General features: G+C 47.1%; 1 protein-coding gene across 1 annotated transcript in view; it reads left to right on the forward strand.

Moving 5' to 3' along the window:
• The first annotated feature begins 209 nt into the window (after positions 1–209).
• Positions 210–16,696, forward strand: part of SUSD6 (sushi domain containing 6) — a 58,376-nt gene continuing 41,889 nt past the window's right edge. Inside the window, exon 1 of the mRNA XM_040332976.1 lies at positions 210–377. The gene's annotated coding sequence lies outside the window, so the exon portion shown is untranslated. The remainder of the gene's footprint in view (positions 378–16,696) is intronic.

The following is a 16,696-nucleotide window of genomic DNA, read 5'->3' on the forward strand; positions in this document are numbered from 1 at the left end:
GAACGTATCGCACTCCTGAACCCTGCACTCTGTATGTAGGGCTACCCAGATACGACCGGCCCTTTGAGGACAACATGTACATGACCCCTCACTCCATCACACCAGGAAATCACCACCTCCCCGGAGAACACAGTAAAACCCCCATCACCATCTCTCGGTATGATAATACATTGTACACGGAACCAGCAGATCTGAGCTTTGTTCCTTCCGAGCCCAAACTCCGCCCTCTCCCGTTTACATCACTTCCTGTCCGACTCCTCCACTGTTTACCGATCGGATCCCGGAATAGAGCGGAGGGGAAGGTGCGGGGCCTGGTACCGGAGACACGGGAACCGAGGAGAACGCTGTGACAGGGAGGGGATCCCGAGGACCAGCCGGTGAGTGTGTGTCTGTACGGGGAGAGGGAGGAGGTGGGGTACAAGGAGCCCGGACCAGGAAGAGCTCAGTACAGAGAACCCGGAACTCCGCACCGACCTGTGTACACCATAGGAGGCTGTGCTGTGTCCCCCCCATAGGGGGTCTGTGCTGTGTCCCCCCCCCCCCAATCGGGGTCTGTGCTGTGTCCCCCCCCCAATCGGGGTCTGTGCTGTGTCCCCCCCCCAATCGGGGTCTGTGCTGTGTTCCCCCCCCCCAATCGGGATCTGTGCTGTGTTCCCCCCCCCCAATCGGGGTCTGTGCTGTGTCACCCCCCCCCCCCAATCGGGGTCTGTGCTGTGTCACCCCCCCCCCCAATCGGGGTCTGTGCTGTGTCACCCCCCCCCCCAATCGGGGTCTGTGCTGTGTCACCCCCCCCAATCGGGGTCTGTGCTGTGTCACCCCCCCCAATCGGGGTCTGTGCTGTGTCACCCACCCCCCAATCGGGGTCTGTGCTGTGTCACCCCCCCCAATCGGGGTCTGTGCTGTGTCACCCACCCCCCCCCCAATAGGGGTCTGTGCTTTGTCACCCACCCCCCCCCCCAATAGGGGTCTGTGCTTTGTCACCCCCCCCAATAGGGGTCTGTGCTGTGTGTCCCCCCCAACCAATAGGGGTCTGTGCTGTGTGTCCCCCCCCAACCAATAGGGGTCTGTGCTGTGTGTCCCCCCCAACCAATAGGGGTCTGTGCTGTGTGTCCCCCCCCAACCAATAGGGGTCTGTGCTGTGTGTCCCCCCCCAACCAATAGGGGTCTGTGCTGTGTGTCCCCCCCAACCAATAGGGGTCTGTGCTGTGTGTCCCCCCCAACCAATAGGGGTCTGTGCTGTGTGTCCCCCCCAACCAATAGGGGTCTGTGCTGTGTGTCCCCCCCAACCAATAGGGGTCTGTGCTGTGTGTCCCCCCCAACCAATAGGGGTCTGTGCTGTGTGTCCCCCCCCAACCAATAGGGGTCTGTGCTGTGTGTCCCCCCCAACCAATAGGGGTCTGTGCTGTGTGTCCCCCCCAACCAATAGGGGTCTGTGCTGTGTGTCCCCCCAACCAATAGGGGTCTGTGCTGTGTGTCCCCCCCCCCACCCAAAAGGGGTCTGTGCCGTCCCCTCCTCCCATAGGGGGCTGTGCTGCGTCCCCTCCTCCCATAGGGGGCTGTGCTGCGTCCCCTCCTCCCATAGGGGGCTGTGCTGTCCCCCCTCCCCCCATAGGGGGCTGTGCTGTCCCCCCTCCCCCCATAGGGGGCTGTGCTGCGTCCCCTCCCCCCATAGGGGGCTGTGCTGCGTCCCCTCCTCCCATAGGGGGCTGTGCTGTCCCTTCCCCCCCTCCTCCCATAGGGGGCTGTGCTGTCCCTTCCCCCCCTCCTCCCATAGGGGGCTGTGCTGTCCCTCCCCCCCTCCTCCCATAGGGGGCTGTGCCGTCCCCTCCCTCCCCCTCCTCCCATAGGGGGCTGTGCCGTCCCCCCTCCTCCTCCCATAGGGGGCTGTGCTGCGTCCCCTCCTCCCATAGGGGGCTGTGCTGTCCCTTCCCCCCCTCCTCCCATAGGGGGCTGTGCTGTCCCTCCCCCCCTCCTCCCATAGGGGGCTGTGCTGTCCCCTCCCTCCCCCTCCTCCCATAGGGGGCTGTGCCGTCCCCCCTCCTCCTCCCATAGGGGGCTGTGCCGCCCCCCCCTCCTCCTCCCTATGGGAGGAGGACAGACAATTGATTTACGTTTAACGTATGTAATATTTGGGTTGTGTGAAATATTCCATACAATGTTTAAACTAGAAATTCAGTACGGTTGTTTGTGTTGAAAAAAACAGTCATTACAGGTGATAAACTTCCCAAAAAATGTAATCTCACCTTCCAGTCTATAAAAAAGAATTCCCTTTTCTAATTATCCACTCAGTATTTAACCACTTCCTGTCCAGCCAATATGTATAATACAGCTGGATGGGAGCCGCCTCATAGGAAATGAACATACCCAAACGTCCTCCCGCGTTGTGTGTGTGCGTGCGTAGCGAGATCTGTGACCGATTTGTCCAGCAGAACACTGATTTTTATACTGAGACTCTGACGCTGGTACCATGTGATTACTGTGAGCAATCACAGATACAGTAGTAGACAAGGCAGTCATTGTTTACAACTGTGTGATTGGTCACAGTAATCACATGGTACCAGGGCCAATCGCAGAAGCCACGTACCATGTGATAGAGGTGAGTAATGACCGCATCACAGTAGTAGTCAAGGTTTCGTAAATGAAACGTTTGAACACACTTACTGATTGCTTATTACAGTGACCATCGCTGTAATGATGACACTAGTGTGCATGGAGGCTAAGGCTACTTTCACACTGAGGCGCTATAGCACCTGTAAAGTGCGTCTCCTGTCACTCCAGCGTGAAAGCCCGAGTGTTCTCACATGGCAGCGGTGCGCTGGCAGGACGCTTAAAGTCCTGCAAGCAGCATCTTTGAGGCTCTTTAGGAGATGTTAAGTTCTTAATTTTTATTTTATGAAAATGCACATTCACTGTCAATCACGTCATCCACCGACGGTCGTGGTGAACAATGCTCGACCTTTTTCCTTCCTGCATATTCAGATTGGGGGTGGGGGGGCGCTCACCAAAAAATGCCCCCCCCCCCCCATGCTGTTTTTCTTACACACTGTCCCCGCCCTTTTGTTTACATTCACCTATTTACAAGCTGGTAGCTGAAAGAGTCAGATAGGGATGATTACTGTTGTTGGGATGCACGTGGGTCAACAATTTAACCCCCCCCCCCCCTCTTTTTTTTTTCCTGGTTCTGAAAAAAATATCACATAAGCTATTTTAATACAAAAATGAATGCGGTATACATCTCTTAGTGAATTGACCCCAGTGTCACTGACCACGCTCCCAGTGCTTGGAGATTCCCTGCGTAGATTTAGTACACAGATGAGGTTTTATTGTGCAGATAGTCTTGGAATTTAGGTGAGCAGCTCCATGTATCTTTGTGAGATTGTGTTGACTATGTGAGGAGTGTAGTATTGTGGCGTGTTGTCTGGATACAGAGTGCCATAATATAGTATGGCGGTTGGGTGCAGAGTTATTGTAATGTACATGAATTCTGATCACTAAACCCTGACTAGTCTCACATGAATGTGCGCTCCTAGAGATATTCTATCATAAAGAATTCTATTGGTGACAGGTTTCTTACCTGCTATTCTGTGGGGTGAAATACCAGGCCTTGGAAATAATGGAAATACTGTACATTTGCTCTCCTATTATACTTTTTTGTTGCTAAGAGACAAACCATTGCACTCAGTGAAAAGTCCAGAACACTAAAATTCCAATCCATTTGTGGGTCAGTCACTGAACAGTTAAAGCGGAACCCCAGGAAAGATAGATATATATATATATATATATATATATATATATATATATATATATATATATATATATATATATATATATATATATATATATATATATATATATATATATATATATATATATTAGTGTTTGTATTATATTTGCCTTCTTCATTTTTGAAGCACCTTTGTGTTGAGAATAGCTCAAGTAAAAAAGCATCCCTTTACATTCTATGTACAGTATGTCTTCACACTGGTCTGTTGCGGTGTAATAGACCCCCCTATTGAAAACATGGCACAAACGCACTTGTGTTGTGGTTTTTAAGTCGCGTGACTAATAAAAATTGCAGCAAAATCTTGTGTGTTTTTCAGTGGCCATAATCGCCATTTATTTATTTTATTTTTTTCTATCGGCAAAACTCTGATAATCCGATTTTTTTGGCTGCCAATATATTGTTGCATCCCTAGTGTAGTAGTCAGCCCCACCTACTACAATGATGGCCCTGAACTTCTAGAGGGGAGGCTAGTTGGCACAGGTCCTAGAAGATTGTGGCTATCGCTGTAGTACCACAGACTACAATAGTGAGCCTACCGGAGCAGATGTGATTTGTATGGCTTGTTCAGGCAAGTCCTCTGCTGCAGAGCATGAATAGTTTAGCTGTGTATACATTAGCAATAAGGTCCAACTCTGGCATTACTGCCTTCTTACTTCCTTTCTAGCCTTACTAACGGGCACGCCAAAATGCCTGGTATGGCACGGTTTTAAAAACGTAGTTTGTGCGATTTTTCTCAAGTCATATTTCAGGGCAGAATTGAGAGAAGGCTCCTTCCACCTAGAAACAGGGAACATTATCCACCATTATAATAAAGAGCAACATACTCCTGAGCCTCAGCTGTTTTTGCTCCGCACCATCAGATGGTTTACACTAATCTTTCAGGCGGACATGTTGGTTGCACGGTCTTCCCTGTCCAGCTGTCTGTCCCACTGTGTTTTTTTTTTTTTTTTGGCTGCTATGCTTAGGCACTAGAGTACATAGAAAAAAGGTAGATTTTTCTACATTCTCTTAGGTTTTTATGGTAAGCCTGAAGTTTCTCTCCCACCAGGAAGGCCACAACCATCCCCATAGCTGTGGTGCATTTAGAGCAGATTTCCAAGGACTGTTTCCTGGCAAACTCTGCTGCTTTCTGACCTGAGATTGCAGCCCGGGTCTTTACCCCAAAGTACCAATGTGTGGGTTAGTGATTTCCAGTCTATTCATTTCTGAGTATTTTCTTCTATAGTGATCATTGGGCTCATCTTTTCACTCCTTTGTACACTGACGGTCTAGGGAGTTATTTGTTTAGACCAGGGGTCTCCAAACTACGGCCCGGGGGCCAGATGTGGCCCTTGGGGTGCTATTTTATTCACCAACAACAATGAAGGGCACAATTCCTCCCAATGACACCAACAATGGGGCACAGTATCTCCCAATGATGCCAACAATTGTGTCCAATGACACCAACCATGGGGCACAGTTCCTACCAATGACACCAACAATTGGGCCCAGTGACATCAATGATGAGGCAAAAAAATTTCCAATGACTCCCACAATGGCACCCACTGATTCCTCCCAATGGCACCAACAAAAGGTCCCAATGACACCAATGGAGGGGTACAATTCCTCCCACTGACACCAATGATGGGGATTTGCTTACTCCCACTGATGCTGGAACATTTTGTACTTGGGATGGCCACAGTCCGGCCTCCCTAAAGTCTGAAGGACATTAAACCGGCCCTTTGTTTAGGAAGTTTGGAGACCCCTGTTTTAGACCAAAGTAGCTATCTGGGCACTTCAAGAGTTGGAGTGGAAGGTATGCTTTTGCTATCATGGAATCTTACAATACTGCCCTGCCCCCCCCCCCCCCCCCCCGTCTCTATAGTTCATACTGTAGTTCACCCTAGTCAGGGCTTAGGAATTGGTGATTTAACTGCTTCCTGCCTGCCGTATTGTGAAATAATAGATGGGCCTCACACGCCGATCGTGGTAAAGAGCTGATGATATAGGCTATTTGCCATGTGATCAGCTTTGTCCAATCACAGCTGATCACATGCAAACAAATGCCGGTTATTGGCATTTCCTTTCCTCACTGCTGTCGGTGTCCGAGGAAAGGAAAGCCGTTAACCGTTTGTTCCTTAGCACTGTCGGTGTCTGAGGAAAGGAAAGCTGATAGCTGGCTTTCCTGTGGTGACAGGCATTTACACTGATTATCGGTGCTGCATATCAGCGCCACCTCATCAGTCCCAGCAGTGCAGCCTCATCAGCGACAAAGGAAAAATACATATTCTCTCATTTTTACATTAGAAACAAAGAAAAAGGGGTCTTTTTTCATTTGTTTAGCAAATAATAAAAAATCAAATACCACCAAAAGAAAGCTGTGTCTCAAAAATATGATAATGTCATTTGTGTGCAGTGTTGTATGACCATGTAATTGTCACTTAAAGTGCGACAATGATGAAATCTGGAAATTGGCCCGGGCAGGAATGGGGTGAAAGTGCCCAGTGTGCAAATGAGTAATAAACCATTGCGCTAATATTGTGTGACATAAAATATTGGAGCTACCACCAATTTATTCTCCAGGGTCTCTGCTTTTGGAAAAATGTATAACTAATTTAAAACTATTTAATCTTCAGACCTAAAAATCCATTTTGTGATGCGTGCAGAAAATGCTCCTGCAGCGAAGGGATTAAAAGGGGACACCATATGAGAATGAACACAGACTGCAGCTTTTGAGGGCATTGTCTCTACAGTCCCAATATATTGCATTGCCCACCAGCAACCCTGTGTAGCACTGATGAGCAGATGTATAAATATGTGGTATACAGTATGTGCACAACTTACACATCAGTGTACACACACACACACACACACACACACACACACACACACACACACACACACACACACACACACACACACACACACACACACACACACTCACACTCACTCTATATGATCTGGGGATATGGTTTTGGCACAGATGGTGTAAGCGGTAGGAGGAGTTCCAGCACTTCCCTCTGCCTGGGGATGTCACTTCCTGGAGTTGATCAAAGACCATCGCTACATAAAGGAAGGCATCCCTGGCATCCCTTTAGATGTGCCTGCTCTGTGCTTGTCTTTGCATTATATCCTCTGACCTCTTGATCCCTTCCCTTTGTTATGAGACAAAGGGCATCTGCCATTAGCGATAATATACTGTGTGCTCCCTAATTCCCCTGCATTGTGCGCTACTATTTCCTTATTCATAGTATCGCCGCTTTGTTATTCTCACCCTCCTTCTACATATGTAACATCTAAATAAGATATTTGGCAGCTTCGTGGGACATAGGGTGAGCTTGTTACTTGGTGCATCATATAGTATTCCCTACAATATATGGCAGCACTCCATAACTTATCCTGTAACTTGTTTAGGCTCAGCGCTAAGCTGCAGGAGGCCAATACTCTTCCATAGTGTCTCCCCTAAAGTGGAATCTAAGCTAAAACCTTATTGCTTTTGGATCGCATGAGGAAAGGGCTGAAACTGTAGTGTGTGTGTGTGTGTGTTTGTTTCCTATTGAGGTCTGAGTTCCTGTTGAGATATTTCCTCTTCTTCCTGTCCAGCAACAGTGATGGTTGTGAAAATCTCCCAACAAAAGTAGCAGTACCAGCCGGAGACTAAGGGTCAGTTCCCACTGGTGCGAGGTCCGACATCGCATGTGATTCGCACTACAAATCACATGCAGTCTCTGTGATGCAATTTCAGCCATATAGATAGTATGGCTAAATTCGCATTCAGACCAGTTGCACAGGACCCTTTTTCTGATCCGCAGCAGAATCGGATCGCATGGAGCGTTCACTCTCATGCGATACGATTCATGTCCAAATTTGCAGTTTGCGCTGTGATATGCAAACTGATTTAGGGGTGTCATTAACTTTTTTAATTGACACTCCCAGCAGTTTGCATAGGGCAGTGTGAACTGGCACCGGGAGACATGCAATGCAAGAACCCGCAGTGGATTCGCTGGGTTCCCGCATCGCTGCAGTGTGAACCGAGCCTTAAACTGGTTGTAAAGGCAAAAAGTTTTTTTTTTTGTTATTGCATTCTATGCATTAAAGCGGTGGTTCACCCTAGAATGCAAGTTTCTTCCAAGAAATACAGCATAGTAGCGTGAGCTACAGTATGCCTTTATTTTTTTGCGCCGTACTCACTGTTTAATCCCGGAGATACGTTTTAGACTCCCCGCGGGGAATGGGCGTTCCTAGTCAGAGGGGACAATGATTGACGGCCAGCTATGGCGCGTCACGCTTCCCGAGTAGGACTCGTCTCTTTACGGCGCCTGCGCACAGACAAGGAGCTGACTGCGCAGGCGCGGTGAAGAGCCAAGTCCTATTTCGGCTATTTCCGTGAAATGCCATACCCGGCTGTCAATCATGTTCCCTCTGCATAGGAACACCTACTAGACTGAAACTTATCTCCGGGATTAAACAGTGAGTACGGCACAAAAAAATAAAGGCATACTGTAGCTCGCGCTACTATGCTGTATTTCTTGGAAGAAACTGTAGCTCGCGCTAGTATGCTAGATGGCATGTTCGGTTTTTTTTTTTTTTAGGGTGAACCCCCGCTTTAAGCTAAAAAGCCTTCTGTGTGCTGCAGCTCACCTCAGACCCCCCTAATACTTCAAAAATCATATATGATATCCGCTCTAACACATATAAATTACAAATGAGCAATCTGTGAAAATAGATGCAAGAATTGTGATACAAACTTAGGTTAAAAAAAAGTGTGTATAAAGAAATGGCACCAAATATGTAAATAAGTGTCCATAAGGGGCCATGCAAAAGGAAAAATATATGTGATACAAGATAGTCCAAAGGAAACAAATCATTTGCGATTCGCTTGCTCCACCTGTGTCCCCACAATCGCAATTCGTAGTGCTTCCACCACCAGGTGACACCAAGTATTAAAGCCTCCTACCGGATCCTGTGGTCCACCATATAGTATGGATAAATGCGCGTGTTACATCTCCTTATGAAGTGGAATCTCAAAAGCGCCAAACGTGATCCAGTCAGGGTTGGTTCGTCAGCAGGATGAAAAGTAAAAATAAAAAGCATATACGCCCCCATAGTGTAACCCATAAACATTTATTCCAAAAATAGCAAGTAAAACTTGCAAAGTGAATCGCACTAAGCAAATCCTTGGACAATAGGTTTTTTAAAAAAACTTGCATATGGTAATAAAACAAATACAATTGCTCCACTGAAAAGCAGCAGGCTGTGTGGCTGCACCGAACTCGCCCACCGGTCAGCAAACGCGCGTGATGGCGAAGCGTCGTAGCTAAGTTTTTGAAGCATCGGGCCTGGGAGGGAATGGGTGCAGCTAGCTTTGGCGCTCAGCCACGCACTGAGAGGCAGATCCAGCTGTCAATCGGGCAGCTGGGTGGATCTTGACAATATGGTCGGGAACCTTCCAGAGCTTGGAGCGGCTCTGCGCTGTCAGCGGACTCCAGGCCACTGCTGTGACTAACAAGAAAAGTAAGACTAAAAAAGCTTTGACTATATTTTTCTTATAGCAATGCCCTTTAATAGTGTGCAATCCCCAATCCTTTAATTTGCCAAATAGAAAATGTACAGCTTAGAAAGTGTTGAATTAATAGCCCTGTAGCAGTATCATTGTGAAAGTGATTGGCATCGCCCATGACAGGCAGGATTGCACAAGAAACATGCACAGCTAAAGGGAGCCAGGGATGCTTTCTTCCATTTCACCACGGAGCAGACACGGAAAGACTGACGCCAGGGGGGCTGGCAGCTGAGCCACTGAAGCTGGGACTGACACCGGAGCACCGGGGAACCCCAAGACCAGCTGGTAAGTAGGGGTGCCGTCAGTATCCCCCCCCCATTGTGAGTAGTAGAGGGCATGTATACAGTGATCTGTATGGCTGGGAGTCTGAAACAGGAAGTGTTGCTCCATCTTGCACAGCTGTATTGTTTGTACAGGATAGTGCTGGGCTCTACTCGCCTGTATTGTCTGTATAAATAGTCCTCAGCTTTTATTGTCTGTATTCCATGAACTGTGCCAAATACACACAAGTATTGTCTCTACCCCCCCTGTATTGTCCATACATGCTATGGAATGTGTACATCATAACATAAACCCTTGTGTTCTCTCCCTGTACTACACACAGTGTGCTGTATGATTATATGCTGTACTTGTTTATTTATTCATTGTTAGTCTGCCTCCTGTAAACTATTATACAGTTGCTGGCCAATGGTCTGATTGTTGCCTTTTAGCTGCTTGTGTGTATAAAGTTTCAGATTTTAGGAGAACACACCACGGACGTCCTGGTTTGTACGCATAGTGGATTACACAGGAGAGCAGGCTGTACACAAAGTTTAATAACATATAGATGCCTCAATTCCACACAGGTGTAGGTACGTGTGCGCCCAGATCACATGTCTGTTATATTGTATGTGCATTATAGACATAGAGGCCCAGATTCTCAAAGGGCTTACGACGGCGCAACCCCATGTACGCCGTCGTAAGTCCTAATCTGGGCCGTCGTATCAATGCGACTGATTCTTAGAATCAGTTACGCATAGATATCCATTAGATCCGACAGGTGTAAGGCTCTTACGCTGTCTTAAATGCATTTTTTTTTTTGTCCGCTAGGTGTCGCCTCCGTCGCTTTCCCCGTCTAGTATGCAAATTAGCTAGATACGCGAATTCCCGAACGTACGCGCGGCCGACGCAGTAAAGTTACAACGTTTACATTAGGCTTGTCCCGGCGTAAAGTTGCCCCTGGGTAGATGAGGCGCAATCAATGTTAAGTATGGCCGTCGTTCCCGCGTCAAAATTAAAAAATGTACGTCGTTTGCGCAAGGCGTCCGTGAATGGGGCTGGACGCCATTTACGTTCACGTCAAAACCAATGACGTCCTTGCGACGTCATTTGGAGCAATGCACCCTGGGATATTTTTACGGACGGCTCATGCGCGTAATTTAAATACTACACGCCCCCTACCCACCTAATTTGAATTAGGCGGGCTTGCGCCGGGTGATTTACGCTACGCCGCCACAACTTTACACGCAAGTGCTTTGTGAATAAAGCTCTTGCCTGTAAAACTTGCGGCGGCGTAACGTAAATCAGATACGTTACGCCCGCACAGTTTTGCGCGATTCTACGAGAATCTGGGTCACAGACTTTTCAGCGGTATGTGCAGTATGATTTCATGGAAACCACAGCAGCAATGCCAGACTTGTAAATATTTGAGATGAAAGTGATTGTAAAGGAAACAAATCACAGACCTGTCATAATTATCTGCTCTGTGCTGTGGTTTTGTGCAGAACAGCCCAGATCCTTCTCTTCTTGGGTCCCCGATCAGCGTTCTGGGCCGTTTGCTGTGGGGGCACTCGTGTGTGCTTGCTCCAGAGTCGGCTCTCTCCGTCCATAAGACACAGAGGGCATTGCTTAGCCCCACCCCCTGCTTCCACCTAGCTGGGTATGATTGACAGGCTGAGATTCAGCAGCGGGAGCCAATCTGGAGGAAGAGACCTGGGAGAGCCTCGGGTCTGATGCACATCGCTGGATAGGGATTGGGCTTGGGTAAATATTAGGGGGGAGCCGCACACAGGTTTTTTTTTTTCACCTTCATGGATAGAATGGATGAAGGTAAAAAAAACTTCAGCCTTTACAAACTCTATAACGGCTCTTTCACCTAAAGTGGATGTAAACCCCCATTCATGAAATTTTCGATGCGCACATATATCTACAGTGTTTTCTTATCTCTCTTCAAAGCACTATGTCCAGTAGCTGTCTCCTGCTCAGTTCCTATGTTATCAGCATGATAACTGAGATAAAAGCAGCCTGAGTTTTGTGTTGGGGGGGGGAGGGTGCTATAAATAGATTAGCAGTGTGCTGAGCTATTTAAGGAACAGTTCTGAAAGTCTCTACCTATGAGGAGAGGGGACGTGTGCCTTTCCTCCAATCATCTGTCTTTGCTGTATGCCCAGGCTTCACTGCAGTGTTGAACAGGAAAAGAATATCTCCTAACACAATTTGAACTTTCTAAAGAATATATAAAGCTGAAGACAGCTGATATACATGTAAAACTTATGTAGGGAGATTTGTTTTATCTGTGTGTCATCTGAGGCTGTTCACTTCACTGGGTGTGAAAGAAAAAGCTTTCCTAAATTGTCAGTTGCTCATTCTCTTAAACAGTTGCTGACTTAATATATATGAGGTTGTCACCCTAATTGAAGACATATTCTGAGAGCTTAAATAAGAAGATACAAAGCACATTATAGGGCAGCTCTTTAATCATTAATACATGATTAAAAAGGAAATTCACAAAGGTTTTTTTTTTTTATATATTTAAAGTCAGGTACTCCCCAGTCCATAGATTGCTTCTCCTTTCACTGTCCAGTTGCAGGATGCAGGGACCTTAAAGTGGTTTTTAAATGCTAAACGTTTTTTATCCTGAAGGGAGATGTCCAGCCTGAGCTCGTTTGGCAGCACTTCTCCTATGGATCACAGGAGTGCAGTTTGTTTTGGACTCCTGTGACCTGTTTTCAGCAGAGCGCGGTCTGAAGTGCTGCGCTGTGTGTCTATAGGTGCACACAGCCCGGTTTAGGAGTGTGCCTGCACAGGTGCACCTTTAGCACACGGCTTTTTATGGGGGCACCCACAGTAAGATGTTTCTTTGACGCTCAGGTTTAGGTTTGGCAATTTTTTATATAGTTACATGTAAGTATGAAGTGTCATACCTGTGGGATCCCCCTGGAAGCTGGAAATCAATTGAGTAGAGACGGCTACTACAGTGATCACCACTAGCTCCCTGTGCCACTAGCTGCCCTGCTGCTTAGTGAACACATGAGGTCACGTATTTGGCATTCAGAGAACATTTTACATTTTCCCAATGAATACAAAGGGTTTTCTGATTAGGAGAGGTGGAGAGGTCATATCTTGATTTCCACCTCCAAATCCACTTTGCAGTGTTCTCTAAATGGCCCTGTGCTAAGCTAGTAACCTCCTGCATTTAGTAAGCAGCAGGGCAGCTGCTCAGCACAGGATCTTAAAGCTAATGGCAATCGTTGTAGTAAGTAGCGATGTCTACTACAGTGATTTTCAGCTTCCGCAGGGATCCCACAGGTATGGTATTGATATAAACTGGACCAATGTAACAATGTCTAAATTGCCATACCTGAACGGAAGCTTTAAATGAAAGTAAAAAGGCAGCTGAGAAAGATCAGGTCCCCTTTTCTGCCAGGCAGGACTGTGCTGTGTTAGAGGAAGTAAATCCTGATGGGTGTTACTTGCTCTTTATTTCCCTGCAAAGGTAAAGCATAATGGGCATTGCATAGTAGCCCATTATGTGTCACTTACCTGAAACCAAAGCCTGCAATGTCTCCGCTGGCTGGAAGCATCCATTCTTCACCCCTCTTTGTTCCGGGGGGCTGCAGGCTCCAGACTGTGACTGGCGGCTCCCGCGCATGCGCAAGGGAGCCGCCAGTCACTGCATGACCTTCTCTAGAAACGGCACAGCATTGCAGAAGTCAGCGTTCGGGGACCGTGAAGTTTAGGAGATATTTCCAGCACCTACAGGTAAGCCTTCATATATTCACTGTAGGTGAAAGTGGTTGTACAGGGTGTACAACCACTTTAAAGAACTCTGTAAATATTAGGACTAGATGGACAGGAATGCAAATCCATTTGGCAGTTTTCATATGCAGCGGTAAACCTGGGATTCAGCTTGAAGGCCATGGATGGAAATATCTCCTAGTAGCTCTGTACTTCTAAACTTGCCACAGCTTTGACTTCTGGCACTTGAGACATCTGGTGTTATGTCTAGAATTATTATGTAAAGTGTTTGTAAAGGCAGATTACTTGTGTAACCTAAAAAATGTTCTGCATACAACTTCCCCTGCATCCCCCCAAATACATACTTGAGCTCAATCCAATGATGAGCCAAGACTGTGTCGGCTCTCTTGATCCTCATTGCCTCAATCTGAGCCAGTGAGGAGTGAGTGGGGGTGAAGTGGAACCACGCTGTGTCTATGGACAGCACACAGAGCCGGTTCAGGAGCGAGCATGCAGGAGTGCCCCCATAGCAGCTTGCTATAGGCACAGTGGGAGGGTAAAGCCAGGAGCGCTGGTGGGGGACCCCTGAAGAGGAGGATCTGGGCTGCTCTGTGCAAAACCACTTCACAGAGCAGGTAAGTATTACATGTTTGGTATTTTAAAACAAAAAAAACCCTAAGGCTGGATTCACACCTATGCATTTTTGGTGCTTTTTGCATTTTGCTGATTTGCATTGCAGTCCATTTAACAGGGTTTCCTATGGAACACGTTCTGTAGTGCAAATCTGCAAAATGCAAAAAGCACCAAAACTGCATAGGTGTGAATCCAGCCTAAACCTTTAATATTTAACAACTGTCTCGTAGGTCTGGGTAATCGGTGTCCCCTAGAAAACAAAGATCCTCTGATCTAGAATTTACAAACTTGAGTCACAAGCAGTAATACAGAAACTGTCTTGCGATTTCTTTGATTGTTGTGATGGAGGAAGAGGGCGGCTCAGAGTTGTAGATGTAGCAGGATTGGTGGAGAAGAGGGTGTGAAAGCGAATGCAGGAAGTGGTGTGAAATTTGGTGTAAATGACACGATTCAAGTCATTCGTGAAAGAAGGAACACGGGACCGTGAATTATGGGAAGGACATACAGAAAAATGTTGTATGGTGTGTTTTTTTTTCTTTTTTTCTGCCCTTGAGATGGGTCATGCTGGCTTTGCCGGTGCTACAGATATCGTACCTCTCAACTTTTCTAGAATGATGGCGGGACATCCGGGTAGCACAAATTCTTAAGGCAAAGGGCACACCCCTGCTGTGCCACTATTATGCAGACCCTGAAGAATTAATATGCAAAAAAATAATTGGCGACACCCACAAGTGTGTGTGTTTTTTTTTTGCCCGGCTTGTCTTTTAGGGTGCATTCACGCAAGATGCGATGGAACTGCATTGGGTGATTATTTCAGCGCTGTCCCACTGCATGAGCATCCAGAATTCTCCAAAAAAACAAAACGGCGTGCAGTACATTTTTATTTTGTTTTAAATGTTTTCAGCGCAGCTTGAGGCAATCCACTGCCCCACACGGTAAGGTGGGCAAAATCACTTTATAAAATGTGTCTGACGTTTCAATGATGAAGATATTTGCCAGCAGTGCCTGATGACGGGTCCTGCGTGACTCTGAAACGTTGCACTCTCCTTGTGTTGTGATCATGCAATAAACTATCCGTTTGGATGGCATTTTATGTCAATCCACGGTGTGCTGGCAAATATCTTTGTTGTGACTTGAACCAGTATGCAGCTGGTTGTTGCCGCAGCACCCAAATTTGAGAGCTCATCCAGGAATGTGTGCAATGGGAATATGAAGTATGACATATAAGAGTCACCAAAAAACACACACAACAAAAAAAGTGTGATGCTTCAAGATAGATCGGGTTGTCAGTACTGCACTGATCAGCATTGCACACCAGCCACTGGATTGTAACACAGCGGCTGGCTTTTCAAGATAACATGCAATCATTTAGAGCTTGGGGTGAAAGGCTTGGTATAGCAATTTTTTTATTTTATGTTTTACTATTTAGGCCCCATTCACACTTGGCGGACTCCGTCACTACGGAGTCCGCCTGCTCCCGTCGGCTCAGCGGGAGATTAGTCTGCAGATCTCCGCTGAGCCGACGGATGACAAGCTCCTCTCTGCTCACTGAGTGGGGAGGGGCTTGTCGGGCACCGCTGTGTCCCTATGGATCGATCTGATGAAAACGGACAGCATGTCCGTTTTCATCAGATCTTACCCGATCCGCATGGACGGATGGGATGTGGCCCCCATAGTCTGTTTTTAGCGGGTCGGATGTCAGCGGACATGTCTCCACTGACATCCGACGCTCCATAGCGATGCATGGATCGGCCGTTCAGGTCCGTGACAGATGGACCCGAACGGCCCTAAGTGTGAATGAGGCCTTATACATCCGACCAAAGGAGGGGTTTTAAAAGGGGGGCAGTGGAGAGCTATGCAAAAAGATCACTGGGCACACAGCAGATTTTCCTAAATATTAGGGCTGTTAGTGACTAAAATTTTCGTGTTCGATTAATAATTTTTTTTTTTTTTTAATCGACTAATTTCGATTTAATTATAACGCACCTACATTTTTCGGATCACCACCATATATAGTCCCCACTGTGCTATCCAGACATCTCCCCACTGTATAGGAAGATTAGTGCTTGCTTAGTCTTGCCAGAGAATCCGGCTGAACACGAGCAGTTAAGGCCAGGTGATGACGTCAGCGCGCCGTTCTAGGCCACCGTCAGGTGGACTAAGATGGCCGCCGCTCCGGGAGTTGGGCCGCAGCCTTTCCTATGGCTGAAGCAGCAGCGGAGCTCCGTGGATCACGTGGTGTGCCGATGCGCATATGGTGACCCGTACGGATCATTTACGATTCGTTGCACCACTAGTACCGATCAAAAAAATTAACGATTAATCGATTAATTAATCTTTAATTTCCACAGCCCTACTAAATATGTATACAGATGTAGCTGAAAGGTAAAAAAGCAAAAATGTATAAATTGCACATAATCCCCAGAATTAAGCGCATAACCTGTATACTAAAATCTAGGTCGTATCTGCATTTTTGATGTGGCGTGTGCTAGCCAGTGAGGATGGTCATACCTACAATTCTGCTTTAAAGGAATTATTTGTGGTTATGTTTTTTTTTTTTGCATAGTCACATTGGTCCAGCTTGGACAAAAACGCAAATATGTATGCCTCCTATGTGGCCGATCCCTGTGGAAATCACTGTTGTAGTAATCGCTGCTAGATTCTGGTTCCCCTGCCCTGTGCCTAGATTTCTCAAAGGTTGGAGGGCCAGGCAATGGATTTGGCACATTAGGGGAGGAGAGCCA

This window comes from Rana temporaria, chromosome 13 (assembly GCF_905171775.1).
Source record: "Rana temporaria chromosome 13, aRanTem1.1, whole genome shotgun sequence".
Taxonomy (NCBI): domain Eukaryota; kingdom Metazoa; phylum Chordata; class Amphibia; order Anura; family Ranidae; genus Rana; species Rana temporaria.